The sequence below is a fragment of the Miniopterus natalensis genome, chromosome 5 (genome assembly GCF_054644295.1).
Source record: "Miniopterus natalensis isolate mMinNat1 chromosome 5, mMinNat1.hap1, whole genome shotgun sequence".
In the NCBI taxonomy this organism is placed as follows: domain Eukaryota; kingdom Metazoa; phylum Chordata; class Mammalia; order Chiroptera; family Miniopteridae; genus Miniopterus; species Miniopterus natalensis.
In genome coordinates, this window is record NC_142085.1 from 24,370,794 (window position 1) to 24,385,318 (window position 14,525).

Genomic DNA, 14,525 nt, shown 5'->3' on the forward strand with positions numbered 1-14,525 from the left:
GACGGACAGAAACATCAACAAGTCAGTCATTGATCGGCTGCCTCCTGCACACCCTCTACTGGGGATCGAGCCTGCAACCCAGGCATGTGCCCTGACCAGGAATCAAACCGAGATCAACGGCTGAGCCATGCGGCTGGGCTGGAAGCTTAGTTTTGTACTGACCTGGAACTTGCTTTTATCTACTGCCTTTGGCCTTTGCTCTGTTTTCACCACTAGAATATGAAAATTTCATTCTCCTGTCTAAGTCTCCTCATCAGTTAAAACCTAAGTCAAATCCCAACAGTTTAGTGTTCCCCGAGTATTTTATTTAGAGCAAAATAGCTATAAAAGTCATGTTTAAGGTCAATTCTACTTTATGGTAATTTACATATGAGGTTGGAAGCTTAAAATATGCCTATGATCACCCTTAGGTTCATTCTTCCCCTAGGAGGCTGCATTTTTACCATTTGCTGTTAATGGCTATATCTTGGACACTCTATGGTTATACAATTACTAGAAACACTTGTACTGAGTTGCAGGCAAGGGAATAAAAACAAACTTTATTAATTTCCGTTTTTATATTTAAACCAAATTATAAAGTCTCTAATTTCATAACATTGCCTCCTAGCCTCTCACCTGGAGTGACCCGCCTATCACTCAGGTGTTCCTTTTTAGAAGAGTGTCTTTTCACTCCAAGTCAGTAACCGGGGCAGTCCTAAGTCAGCACCAAATCTTGAATGATACTTAAAATGCTTCTTTCCTATAAAAAGGTGCATGCACAAGCACTTTTTCTCCCACCTTTTCCACTTCCTGTCTTTTCCAGGCCTGGAAGCAGTCGGGCAGTTGGGCGGCTGCGGACTGGAATTGCCAACCGCGGGCCGCGCCCGCCCCGCTCCTGAGGGGGCTGTGACCCCGGCCGCCCCCTGCAGCCCCCAAGGCCTCCCCTGCACGCATTCCCGAGCCGAGGGCGGGGGGAGTGGGAGCGCAGTCCTGCTCCGCCATGTCCACCCTCCTCCCAGGTGAGGGCTCGCGTCCTCCCAGGCCTGCGCTCGCCCGGGCTCGACGTGAGATGCGGGGACTTGTGATTGCCGGGTCGTCTCGAGGGCGGACAGGAGAGAAACGCTTTTTATACTTGGCCGGGAGAGGGTTGGGTTTTTGAGTTCAGACAGGTTCCGAGGCACTCTCTGGCTGCGCGGAGTTTGGTGTGACACGACCTGGGACCTGTCGGAACAGGTCCGCACAGCCGCCCTCGCGCAGCTCCGCGCCTAGCCCCGGGGGCGCGGGGCGCGGGGCGCGGGGCGCGGGGCGCGGCGGGCCGGGAGCCGCCGGGCTGCGCGGACCTGACGCTCGCAGGTAACTCCCTCCCGTCCCCTCCCCTCCCTCCCCTCCCCTCCCTCGCGCTCGCCGCTTCCTGGGCGGCAAAGCGGCGGCGGCGGGCGCGGCGGCGCGCGGCTCCGGGGTGCTCCTGGCCGTGAGTGGGGCTCGGGGTGCCCACCGGGCGGCGGGCTGGCGGGCGCGGGGGTGGGCGCGCGGCGGGGGCCGCGGCGGCGGGGGGTAGGGATGGGTGCCTGTCCCCGCGAGCGCGCGCGGGCTTGGACACTCCGCGGGGCGCAGCCTGTCTCCGGTGCGTTTTCTTCCCCGGTCCTGGACGTGAGAGGGAGTTGGGAAGTTTGAAAAGTTGAGTCTCGGGCGGCGTGGGGTTGGGTCCCGCCGGGGCAGGCGCCGCCCGCCGTGGACGTTGGGTTGCTTTCCCTTCTGCTGAGAGTCCCCGGGCCCCGGGGGGAAGCGGCGCGCGGGGCTGGGAAGAGCCGCGTGGGGGGAAGTCGCGGTGGGAGAGGGGCGCGCAGGGAGCGGGGAGGGCCGGGGGCCGGGGGGCTTAGGCTGCAGGGGGCCTGGGGCGTTCTTTAGGTCCCGCGGGAGGAACAGGACTGGGAGAGAAGTTTTTCTTGAGAAAAATTTCTTTTTTGTTTGTATCCAGTCCCGCCTCTGCCTCCAGAGGAGCGAGCGGTGGACCCTGCTTTCCAGACTTGAGTTGGCGCGCGCCTGGGCCCCTGCCCTTGCTGAGCTGGTCAGGGGAATGGGGTGTATACTGTATCGGGAACCCCTGTGCTAGGCTGTGGTTGTGGTGACCCTCAAAGGAGAGTGTGGCTAGAGGAGACCGCTCCTGGAAAGGTCCTGGGGAACTTCAGGCGACACGGTGGGGGAATGACTAGCTCCGTGAGGCGGGCGAGGAGGCAGATAATGGGCATGTGTTAGTTGCCGAAATCATCGGTCTGTAGAGACCATAGTGCTTACAGGGTGGAGTCCGGAGGTGGTGGGGACACAGGACAGCATGCTGACTGCGCTTGGGGTGACGAGGTTACAGGGTCTCTGCCTGGGAAGTGGAGATGCGACCCAAGCCACGCTGGTGGCCTGCAGCCAAGGCCCGACGGCCGCGCTCAGCAGCTCACCGCCAGCTTCCCACATGCCAGACGTTTTGCCAGGTTGCTTACTGACAGGCACCTCCCTTCTTTCCCTTTCTCATCCCGAACAAATCCAAGAGCCCCAGGGAAATCCATGACTGAGGCTGAATCAGTCCTGACAAGCAGCAGGCTAGTGATGAAAGGGACCTGTGAGAGAAAGCTGGTTGGTCTTTTTGTTGTTTCAAAATGACTGAAGAATGCGAATGGTGTGCAACCTGATGAAGAAGGGAGGTGCGGGTGGGCCTGTGTCTGGTCGGTTTTCTCCCTGTCTCCGTACAGTTCCCAGAAGGATAGAAGCCCCCACACTTTCCAGTTCCAGATTCCACTCCCCTTGCTTTTGGGCTTAGGTCACACGTGGTGTACACACCTATTGCTGGTGCTGACTGCGCCCTGCAGAGCCTGCCTGAGGGGCTGGGTGGGCCCGGCCTTCACAGCTGGCACATTCTAGACCGCAGATGCTCGGGGTATTGTGGGAAGCTTCACCCGTGGAGCAGGGACTGAAAGGGATTGCGTAGATGCAGACAGGCCGCACCTCTGGTGCTGACTCAGTGATGCCTCTTGTGATTACTCCCTGGAGATTATTACTTTAACTATAACTGAGTAATCGCTTTGGGAATGGGTTAATTTTTTTATTCTTTTTTATGATATCCGCTCTTGGTACCATAGCCCCTTCCAGTTTATGGTAGAGGTTCATACATTGAGTATTTTCCTGACCGTGACTTACCTTGCAACAACTCACGTACCTGTTTTCCATTCAATTACGTTTTTCAATAACGAGTTTCCAAGATGTAACGCTGTACTTTAGGTGGGCAGAATCTTGTGGTGCAAATATGACCCCAGTAAAGCAGGCCTCTTCTATAGCATAAATCTGGTTGGCGGAAACCTTTTAAAAAGGCCCCACTTAGCTTAATTTAACTAATCATTTGTAAAATTACAAGTTGTCCTCGTTTAGCTAGTTAGGTAAGTTTGCATGTCTGTCCCACTGTAACTTGCAAAATATGAGCGCTCCAGGGATGTTTCACAATTCACAGTTTGTAAAACACAGTGTTACTGTTAACTTTGAAATGTACTTTTGTTCATTTAATTATTTCTAATCTGGAAATGAAGTGTATTTTAGAACTTTGTTGGTGTGAATTTATCATTTGAGAGTCAGAATACATTCCCTCCTCACCACCACCATGGAAATACAGCTCTAAATGATGGTTATTGACAAGTTAAATTTTGTACAGATAACACCTAAGCTCCATAAAAAAATAATTCCATCAACATTCCTGAGAAAATGTGCTGGAGCCTTCAAGTGGTGCCTCCTTCCTGTGGAGGTGGGCCAGTAGGCATTGGCACTGTTTTGAGGTGGCTATCACGGCCCACAAGGGTGAGTAGGGTTCTCAGAGGGATTGGCACTGCCAGTCCTTGGAGACTGAGTACTTTGAGTGGTGGTAATGGAGCTGGGGAAATGGTGAACTCCAGTAAAAAGGATACGTGTGGGGTGAAGGGGGTGAAGTGGAGTGGGAGCGCATTGGCTGGAGGATTGGGGAGGAGGGTTTGTTAAGGTGTCAGGAGGCTAAGGTACACAGGAGATAGGGGTGGGGGATCAGGGAGGCAAAAGATGTTTTCAGCAGCTATGATTCTGTGAGGAAGATAAGCCTGGGTTGGAGAGACGATCCAAATACAAGGAATTTTCTCACCCATTGGGCACATCTATGTTACGAAGTACTTGAATAACATGATCATGAATGATATGAGGAACCTTTTCCTCTGGGGACATCTAATTACTACCCAGGTTGTATTTTGTTTTATTTTCATAAAGTCCTCAGGAGTGAAGCCAGTTGTCTCCTAAAGGCACATGACATTTATCTTTTGAGCTATGTATCAAGTAATTTGTAGACTGCACCCATCCCTTGGGAAGGGATGTAGGGTAGTAATGGTCAGCCTCTTGAGTACTGGCATAGGATCAGGTGTAATCTCTATGTTATTGTCAGTAGCCAATTTTAAAGAGTTTATACAAAGGCTATGTAGATATCTAAAGGTCATAACTGTGCTCTTGCAATTGATCCATCCATTCATTAAACATACGTATTGACAGTTGTGCACCAAGCAGTGTGTTCCACTCTGGGGGATATGAAGGTAACAAGACACTGTTCCTGCATCTCAGGAAGCTCACTCTTGGGTACCCAATAATCATTATTAAGTATTAACAAATTAATGGATCGGGTCCAATTACTTGGTATTTCCTTCATATTCTCTGAAGGTCTCATTAGATATTGTATATGTTCATTAATCATTTGGAAGATTGAACATTAGCAGACCTGAGTTAGTTGTGATTTTGGACACAGTACTTAAATTCTGTTGGCCTGTCTACTGGTGTGGTGGAAGGTTTGGACTACATGATCACTAGTGTGTCACATTCCTTTCTGAAATTCTCTGTGAACAGTTCTTATCGAGGTACTATAAAATAATGTTAACTAAGGTCTCCCCAAAGTATCACTGGGAAACTCATTATTTCCACTTCTATTGTCAAATTTTCATTTCAAAGGGTTTTAGTACTGTATTTGTCATCAGGTTGCTTCTCTGATTATATAAGCATTACTCACTTGGGTAAGAAAAGGCAGTTTTCAAAGCACTAAAAAGTGGCATCCGCCACCTCATTGGCTCTAATAGAATCACTCAACCTGGAATGTTCGTCTGGGCTGTCATTTATATACATGCACAAGCAGTGATGGCTTTAATTCTTAACAGCACGTGTCTCCAAATACTTAGTCTCATCTGACTCATTCAGCAGCTGTTTCCTGGTGTTTTTTAAAAAATGTGTTTTTCTCAAATAAATTTAACTTCGGGTTATTTGTTAGAGATGAGTGAAGTAAAGCAAAGTTGTTTTTAGAATGAGGAGCTATTGACAGTGTTCCCCAGGAATTCATTTTTTCATCTCAACCCTTTCTTTCCTTTTTCATCTGTTACTGTCCCTTTATTCCTTTTGTCGGATCATATCTTTCTTGGCCCCTTTCTGTTCCTTCTTTTCCTTTGCCTTCCCTGACCTCCTTTCTTCCCGTTGCTTCTCTGCCCCTTTCTTTCTTTGCCTTTGTCTCCCCTTCCCTCTTTCCGCATCACTTCTTTTCGTTTCTCTTCTTTTTCTGCCCCACCTTTCATCTTTTTCCTTCTTTACTCCCATTTCCTACTTCTGTTTACTTGTCAATTTTTTTTCATTTGTTCACCTATTTATATATGTATTTATTTAATTCTGTAATCTCTTCAATCAATACAGTTCTCTACTTTGGTACACTATATGTTTCTAAAAAATCTATAAAATTCAAATTATATGAAAGTCAAATAACAAACATATTACAATGGGGATTGCATTCTCTAATAGCTAAGATATATTTTAAATAAAATTTTCTGTTATACTTTGAATGCTAACTACAATATATTTCTAGCATATTATACATTTAAAAAAAATTATTTGCCACTAACAATGGAGCATGTGTACAATGATCGTCCTATTAAAACGAATATCGCTTTTGGCATATCCAGTGATTTCCATCTTCTTTTATAGTCAATTTACTAGGTAAACATTGTGTCACTAAGATCAAAACTTTCAGTTTTGCATTTTCCTAAGACTTGTAAGTTCAATTTGCAATAAAATATTCAAATAAGAGTACAAATAAGACTGTAAAAAGAGGGATAATACTATTGAAAGTGCTGCAACTGCACATTGACGTGCTGATAGCCTCACTGTGCAGTTCATTGAAACATTTGTTAATTGATGGATTAAAGACTGGATTTATCATAGAAAGAGTGCTTTGAGTATCATGCAGAAAAATTAAAGGTCAAAATAGCTAAGTATGGAACCACTTATATATATGTAATTGGACTTTTCCTAAAAACACTCAGTACAAATATGATACCAAAGAAAATTAAAATGATAGCAAAAGTCTACATTTCCTATGTCTATTAAGGTCAGGCAAAAAAACACACCCATCAGTTTATATATATTGAAAGTAATATAAAAAGTGTTTTATTGCAAAAACATTTATTTGTGCAATACTAGACCAGTTCTAGTACACTCATATCTAAGGTATGATCTCAGAAAGCAGTCACATTTGGAGCGCACTCAAAGCCTTGACTCAGAGCCCTGTTTTTGAGATAGGATCTTCAAGCTATTTGAAATTCCATATTTGTTTTTAGAGAAGATTTACTCCCTTTTAGTGAGTTAAATCTTATATGTAGAAGAGTTAGCACAAAAAATCTTAGAAGTGCGTAAAAGCTCTTCAAGGGCATTGGATCCAAAATGTGATTCCTCAGAAAGCTGGGACAGGAGTCCTTGAGCATAAAAAGTAGGCGTGTTCATGTGTTACACAAAGAATAAATGACTTGATATAATTATTAATAATTTAAGTTAAGGAAACTAATTATTGTCTTTGATTTTAATATCACAACATAGTGGTATCATTATTTGGGGGAGGCCCCAAATAGTTTAATTTATTTTGTGTGCATTTCATGTGAGTAATTTTCTTGATTTCTATAGAAGATAGTTAAAACTGATGCAAAGAGAAGATAGTTTTAGGTAGTATAGTTAATGATAACACCTTCAGAAGAGTGCCAAGGTCTTTCCACTGAAAAATGTATGTTGTAGGCATTGCTAAATACTACCCACATTTTGGGGGGAAGTTAAGCTGAGAGACTAAGTGTTGAGTTCTGCCTTTGAAATCAAAACTCTGAACAGCAAAGGAGTGGGAAGAGCAAGATTCACACACAGGTACACACACAAAAGTAAATTGTGCAGAACAGAAAGTCACCAATGATAGTCATGATACCATGTAACAATGTCATTCTCTTCTCCACACAAGCCTTAAGGACAAATGAAAGTGAAACTAAGGAGCTGCCAGGTGCCCTTTCTGGTTCAGGTCTGGTGTAGGCAACTGTGACTAGAGCTTTGTAAACATCAGCTTTGTCTCTCAGTCATTACAGTGTCCCAGGTTAGAACCTCTGCCAGAAGAATTAAACACAGTTGTGAAGCAAGGTTACAGGGAACCCAGGTTCCCATGTAATTCACAAGAGCTAGAAGTCCATCTATACAAATCCAGCAGCAATTTACGCATTTAATTACGTATTCACTTATATCTTACTGATTCATTTCAATATATACTAGTGTTCTATAAACGAGCGAGAGGAGCCAATGAAGATTATTTGGAAAACCATAAAAGGTCTGAACTAGTGTGGGATGGTTTTCCAATCAGATTTTTTTCTGGAATTTCTGGGGGAAAACAAAAAAGGATCACTTTATTTTATCTGTGATATAGCTATATAAACAGGCTTGATTAAAAGTGAATCATAAGGAAAAAGACTAATAAAGGATTGCTAGAGACTGAGATTGTTTTAGATGTTCTGATTATGTATGTGGTTCTTTACACAAATTAAAATTAATCTTTTCTGGCGAGATATATGTTGACATTTAATATTTTTTGGCACTTTAATCACATAAATTTCTGCCACTTGTATAGTTTTCACAACATTATTACTAGTTTTAAAGCTCTACTTTTTAACAGTCCAAGATTGCTTTTTTGCCAATAAATATTTATAACACTCGACTTTTGATAGCTGTTCTCAACATACCTAAGCAAAATACATTTTCGTAAGGCATTTAATTTGCAAACTTTCACTTTTTCATAGATGAAGCACCCTGATTTGTTAAATGTATTCAGGAAGTCACTGTAATCATTCATTTTGGAGCAAATGTTTGTTATGTTTTCCTATATCACCTATCCCTCTGTAAATGTGAAAGTGTACCAAGACTGACTTTTTATTGTCTTAAATAAATGAGTGCATTATGACATACGCTCAACATTTCACTCCATGGGGTCCCTGTTGCCTGTGTTGCTCTTATTTAAATATATAAAGCCTTTGTTATAAATTATACTAAGGTTCAGAAACAGGTAGAATGATCCTGAACCCCACTTTCTGTGGTAATCAGGGAACTGTGGATAGTTGTGAAGTGGTGAGGACAGGCAGGCAAACAAGTGAGGGAATGAACGGATGGATGGATAGATGGGTGGATAGGTAGGAAGGTAGGTGGGTAGATGGACAGATCCCTAGTTATTTCTCCTTTATGATTACTCAGTGAGGAAAGAATGGAACATAGATCCCAATATACTTCAAATGCAAGACAATAGGCCTTATCCAAGAGAGCTATGATACCCAAAATATGCAATAACCGATATGACAGGGTAACTGATAAATTCGAATATACCACCTTAGTGGCCTTTGAGAAGCTTCCATCCTAGTGAGGTGCATACAGGCAGTGACAAGTAAACAAATGCCTTTATTATTTTACATAGTAAGTGCTATAAGTTAAATTAAGCCATATAATGGAATTAAGCATGGCAGGGAGGGTGGGTTCTTTTTAAAATGGGTAGTCTGAAATACCTCTGTAATGAGATGGCATATGAGTAAGATAGGAATGAAAATAAGGAGCATTCCAGACAGATGGAACAACTAGTGCAAAGATCCTAAGATAGGAATTAACTTGGCATGTTAAATATAAAGAAAGAAAACCTGTTAGATATCCAGGGAAGGTATCCAGAAATCACTTGAATTTATGAGTCTGGAACCTAGGGGAGCAGTCAAGTCTGGAGATTTTCAGTTCATCTGTGGATATAAGTTATTTCCTGCAGTAAGACTTGAGATCATCCTGGAGAGAGTATTGACAGAGGGTTGTCCTTAAATAGCCAAATATTTCTCCACTAAAATGGGTTTATTCGGAGACGACAGAGAATTGCAATTCAGGACATGCTGTCTAATGGCCACCCAAATGCAAGTCCAGAGAAACAAAGGAGAGGAATGCTCTTTTATGGACTTGGGAGGAACTGTTATAAACAAGGAGTCCATTGGAGAAAACTGAAAATTCAGAGTATAGTGGCTTTCCATCGGCTGAGTTATGGCCGTCTCCCATGAGCTGAGCTGTTACTGGGCACGGAGGAGCCTTCCTCCCCTTGAGGCAGTGAAGTAGCATTGCTTTCTGTTGGAGATGCAAGGTTGGTGCAGCTCTGCCTGCCGGGGTCAGTAGTGGTGCCTTCAGTGACACCTGTGTCGCAGTTCTCTCTTCTAGCCTCTGGAAGTCATTTTAAATGAGATAGTTTGTTTATTAATTTTCACAGGAGAGATGAGTAAAGCTCCCAAGTCCAAGCCTGGACAACAGGGAAATAAGTAACTCTGAACGCATTTGAAGGAAATTTTTAGCCTTCTGTCCAAGAACCGGGCATTGAGGATTTCTCAGCAGTGATTTTCAGATGCTGTCAGCACTATCAGTAGTCGGTATTAGAAATCATTTCCCCTAACACTCTAGCATTCTCAACCTCACCGCCCCCCCCCCAAAAAAACCCAAAACCCCAAAAAACGTGATCCTGTTGCAAGTTTTACCTATGGCAGAGAGATATATGTATTTCTTGAAACCAGAATTTGGGTTCAGATCTGGATGATTTATTGGATAAATTTAAGCCTCACACTGCTCTGTTTTATCAAGTTGTAAACTATTCATTTCTAAACTTCTCAGGGCTGCTCTCACCTTAATGATTAACATCTATACTCATAATTCATTTAAACACCCACTTAATTTTTTCTGCTGAAATTAGTTCATATAACAACAGAACTGATGCTAAAAACATAAGAGAAATGAGTCATGCTTTAAAGATAATATTTATTACCATTTATGTTGCAAAACACAAGACTTAGAACTTTATTTATTAAAATGAATTTATATGTACAGAAACTTTTCAGAATGACTTTAACATAATTAAACATTTCAAAATACAAAGTTTGGGGAGAACCCTCAACACTTAATAACATATCTATTTTTCTGACAGAGTGCTCTTTGAAGTCAGTATTTATATTTTTTCACAGAGATCTGTGGATTTATCTAATTACTTTTACAGTACTCAGTGGGTTCTTACTTTCACATTGTATTTTTTTTATTTCAGAGAGAGGAGAGGAGAGGGAGAGAGAGATAGAAACATCAATGATGGGAGAGTCATTGATCGGTTGTCTCCTGCACACCCCCCGCTGAGGATCGAGCCTGCAACCTGGGCATGTGCCCTGACCAGGAATCGAACCGTGATCTTCTGGATCACAGGTTGATGCCCAACAGCTGAGCCGCACCAGCCTGGCCACATTGTATATATATATATTTTTAAATATGTCTTTATTGATTTCAGAGAGAGGAAGGGAGAGGGAGAGAGAGAAATAGAAACATCAATGATGAGAGAGTCATTGATTGAGCCCACAACACAGGCATGTGCCCCAACCGGGAATTGAACCCCGATCGCCTGGATCCTAGGTCAGCGCTCAACCACAGAGCCACGCCCGGCCAGGCCACATTGTATCTTAAACAATACCATAACCTCCATTTAACATAAACAAATAGATGCCTCAGTCTTGTAAAGTTCTGTATGGGTAGGTATCATATTGTAAACATTTATACTTTAGCATTTTGGGGGGCTTATACTGTAATCAACTTTCACGCTGTTACATTAAGTTATTACAGCAGTTTATTGTTAGTTTATTTAACAGCCATGTCCTGAGCATTAATAATTGTGCTGACAGCCTGGCCGAGCATGGCTCAGCGGTTGAGCATCGACCTAGGATCCAGGCGATCAGGGTTCGATTCCCGGTCAGGGCACATGCCCGGGTTTCGGGCTGCAGCCGATCAATGACTCTCTCATCATTGATGTTTCTAGCTCTCTCCCTCTCCTTTCCTCTCTCTGAAACCAATAAAGATAAATAAATAAATAAATAAATAAATAAATAAATAAATAAATAAATAAATAAATAATTGTGCTGACAGAGACGATCGTCGTCCCAGAGCTGACAGTCCACTGAGGAAGGTGGAGAATCGCCCCTGACTAACGCAGGGAATGTGGCCAGGAGCGGGAGTGCTGCGGGAGCTCCTGGCAGTGGCCGCAGTCCTTGTCCCTGAGAGTTAGATAGCACTGGGTTAGTGAGCTACCTACCCAGACCTCATTAAGTCCATGTAGTTATTTTTATTTTTTATTTCTTTTATGGTCTCTTACCCTTATAACTTTAGTTTCTGCATGTTCTGTACTTGCTCATGTGTCTCTCTGTAAGAATTACTAAACTATTCTACATGCAGGGTTTTGAATTACCTATTACTGTCAACTTTGTTCATGAATAAAAAGAGAGGAAAATATTCTAAAGGAAAAAAATAAACTCTTAAGGTATTTATTTCTTTCAAAACTTTCCTTTTTCTCCAGTGCAAAATAATGCATATTTGTTGCTAAACGTATGATAAAAATGTATCTTACTAAACGTTTTTAAAAGAACCATAGAAACATCGCCCAGAGACAACCGCTCTTATTTTTATGCATATGTTTTTCTTTTTGTTTTTGGATGAGTTTCCTTTATAATTTTGCTCTTAGGTGGTTTGGCAGCCTGCTTGTTGTTATCCACACAGCATCATCACATAAGCATTTTTCCATGTTCTTGAAAGTACTAGAGGCGGCTTTTGACTTTCTTGAGTTTTTTGTTTGTTTGTTTTACATTTGAAAATGGGTGGGAATAATGTTTATTTAATGTAAAAAAAAGAAAGAAAGAAACTGAGCTGTGAAGGGTGACAAAGAAGGAACTGGGCAGAGGGATAAAGGATAGCAGGCAGCTCCTTACCCCACCAGAGTAAGAAACACTTTTGTGACCACATCCCAACTCCCAAGCAAAGTTAGCAAGTTTGTGGGTGTCACAAAATCTCTTTAGCGGGCAAAGTAAGTGTCATCTTAGAAATCTGAAAAGGGGGTGTCCCCAAACCCCACTTGTTACACATTATAGGACTGTCAAAGAGACCTCCTCTGCGTGGATATGTACAGAAAGAGGGTATTCAGTAAGAAAGTAAGAGAAAAAGGAGCTTTACTAATAAATAAAATTCCTTCCTATTTTATTACCTAACTATGTTTTAGTGCTTTTTATGGCTGATGTAAAGGTGAGGGCTTTTATCTCATTTAGTTCCTGTTACACACATTGATCAGAACCAGGACGAGATGGAGCACTTTGCCACAGTGCAGGATACAACCCCAGCAGTTCCAGCTTCTGGAGCGCTAATATCATGATGGAATATAATTCAGGAGTAGCTTGGGTGTTGGTGAAAGAGTATTTTGCTTTAATTTCACTTGCATTTTAAGCCATACATAGAGTATATTTCTCTGCAATTTGACTATTGAGTATATGCTCTGAGTAAAGGGTTTATTGTTTTTTCTATGAATTTCTGTATAGAAATTAGTGCTTCCAAATGATACTGAGTAATTATGTTTTAATGTTAATATATATTGGGGACCTTTATATTCTTATATCTAAACTATAGTTGTGACTTTGGTTTGCAAATACATTGAATAACAGCCAATATAAATAAACCCTGTAATTATTTTGGTGGCAATGTGATAGATCATCACCCCATCCCCCAATTAAAAGAAATTAAGGGAAATTAAAAAATGTTTAGGTATAAGTAAATGGAATTTTTATTGAGGTTTATGAAATTAATTTGAGTGTTTAGGTTTGTCCTTTTTATAAGTTTGGTGGGAAGGGTGATTCCAGTGATCTGCATGTGGAGATGTTTGCACCCAGTGCCTTGTGACTGCGTGCGCTCTTATGTTCATGTATTCTTTGGCCTGCCAAAAATTATACCCTGGAAGAATGTAATCTGTGCCATTGCACCACTTTTTATGTGTTATCATGAAGCCAGCTTAGAATTTTTTAATAAGTTTAGATGCCAAGTTAGAAATCAAATTGTACTTGACAGCTTGAGTATTACAGTGAATATTTAGTTTAATAGTAGCTTCTTGAATGTTTTGATTGTCATCTTAAATTTCTGGCAATCAAATTCAAAGCAAAGACGATCTTGGCATCTAAAGTTTTGAAGAAAGAAGGGGTACATGATTTTCAGCTGTCGTGGGCCATGGATTATGATTTTATGAGGCAGAGATGTTCCAAAACAATCCTTTCTGAAACATTTTCTCATATTTTATAGGCAGACATTTTGATAAACATCATAAAGTCAATTACCCCCCAAAAAATTGATTTGAGACTTTTTATCAGTATTTGAAAGACTATAAAATGTTCCTTAATAAAATTTGCTCAGGATTGACGTTATGTCAGAGAACTAGTTTTATATCATCACATAAGCAAGAAAAAGGATTTGAAATAATTTCTGAATGGAAAATTAATTTTATTTATTAAGTTTATTTATTTTAAAATCTTAAGATTTAAAAATAAAGACAATCTTTATGTGTATTTGTATTAGCTTCCTGAGGCTGCTGTAATAAAATAAAACAACAAAATTTTTAAAAACAGAACAATTTATTCTCTCATAGTTCAAGACGCTAGTAAATAGCCCTAAATCAAGGTGTCATCAGGACCACGTTCTCTTTGAAAGCTCTAGGGAAGAATCTGTTCCATGCCTTTCTCTTAGCTCTGGTGTTGCCATCAGTCCCCAGTGTTCTAGTCTCTACCTTCGTAATCACTTGGATTTGTCCCTGTATATTTGTCTGTGTCACCTCTCTTCTTATAAAACACCAGTTATATTGGGTTGGGTCCCACTGTAATTGAGCATGTCCTCATCTTAACTAGATTGCATCTATGGAGAAGACCCTATTTCCAAATAAGATTACATTCACTGGTATTGAGGATTTGTACCTGAACATATCTTGGAGGACACAGTGCAACCCATAATAGTGTTCAATACTAGAAGAGAACCAGCCTAAGATATTGGAAAAGGGAATTTAAGAACATTGTAATTTCTCTTTGAAACATTTTTCCATTGACTTACTACTTCAGAAGTCTTTCCAGTGAATCTCAGATCAGAAACCATAAACAAATTGACACTAGGTTCGGCTGTTTACTTAACACTGCAGTTGCCAAAATAGTGAATGACAATGCTAATGGTATGATAGAATCATTATCTTTTTTTAATCTTAAAAAACTTGTGATCAAACCTTTTTGTACCTTTTTAGCAGTTTTACTTGTAACAGGTTGTTTAAATGTAAAATAATAATAATGTTAAAAGCTAAATACTTTTAAGTGCTTTACCGCATTTCC

General features: G+C 41.5%; 1 protein-coding gene across 1 annotated transcript in view; it reads left to right on the forward strand.

Moving 5' to 3' along the window:
- Window positions 1-1,314: 1,314 nt before the first annotated feature.
- The window catches only part of SACK1B (scaffolding CK1 anchoring protein B), an 81,023-nt gene continuing 67,812 nt past the window's right edge, over window positions 1,315-14,525 (forward strand). Inside the window, exon 1 of the mRNA XM_087817450.1 lies at window positions 1,315-1,332. The gene's annotated coding sequence lies outside the window, so the exon portion shown is untranslated. The remainder of the gene's footprint in view (window positions 1,333-14,525) is intronic.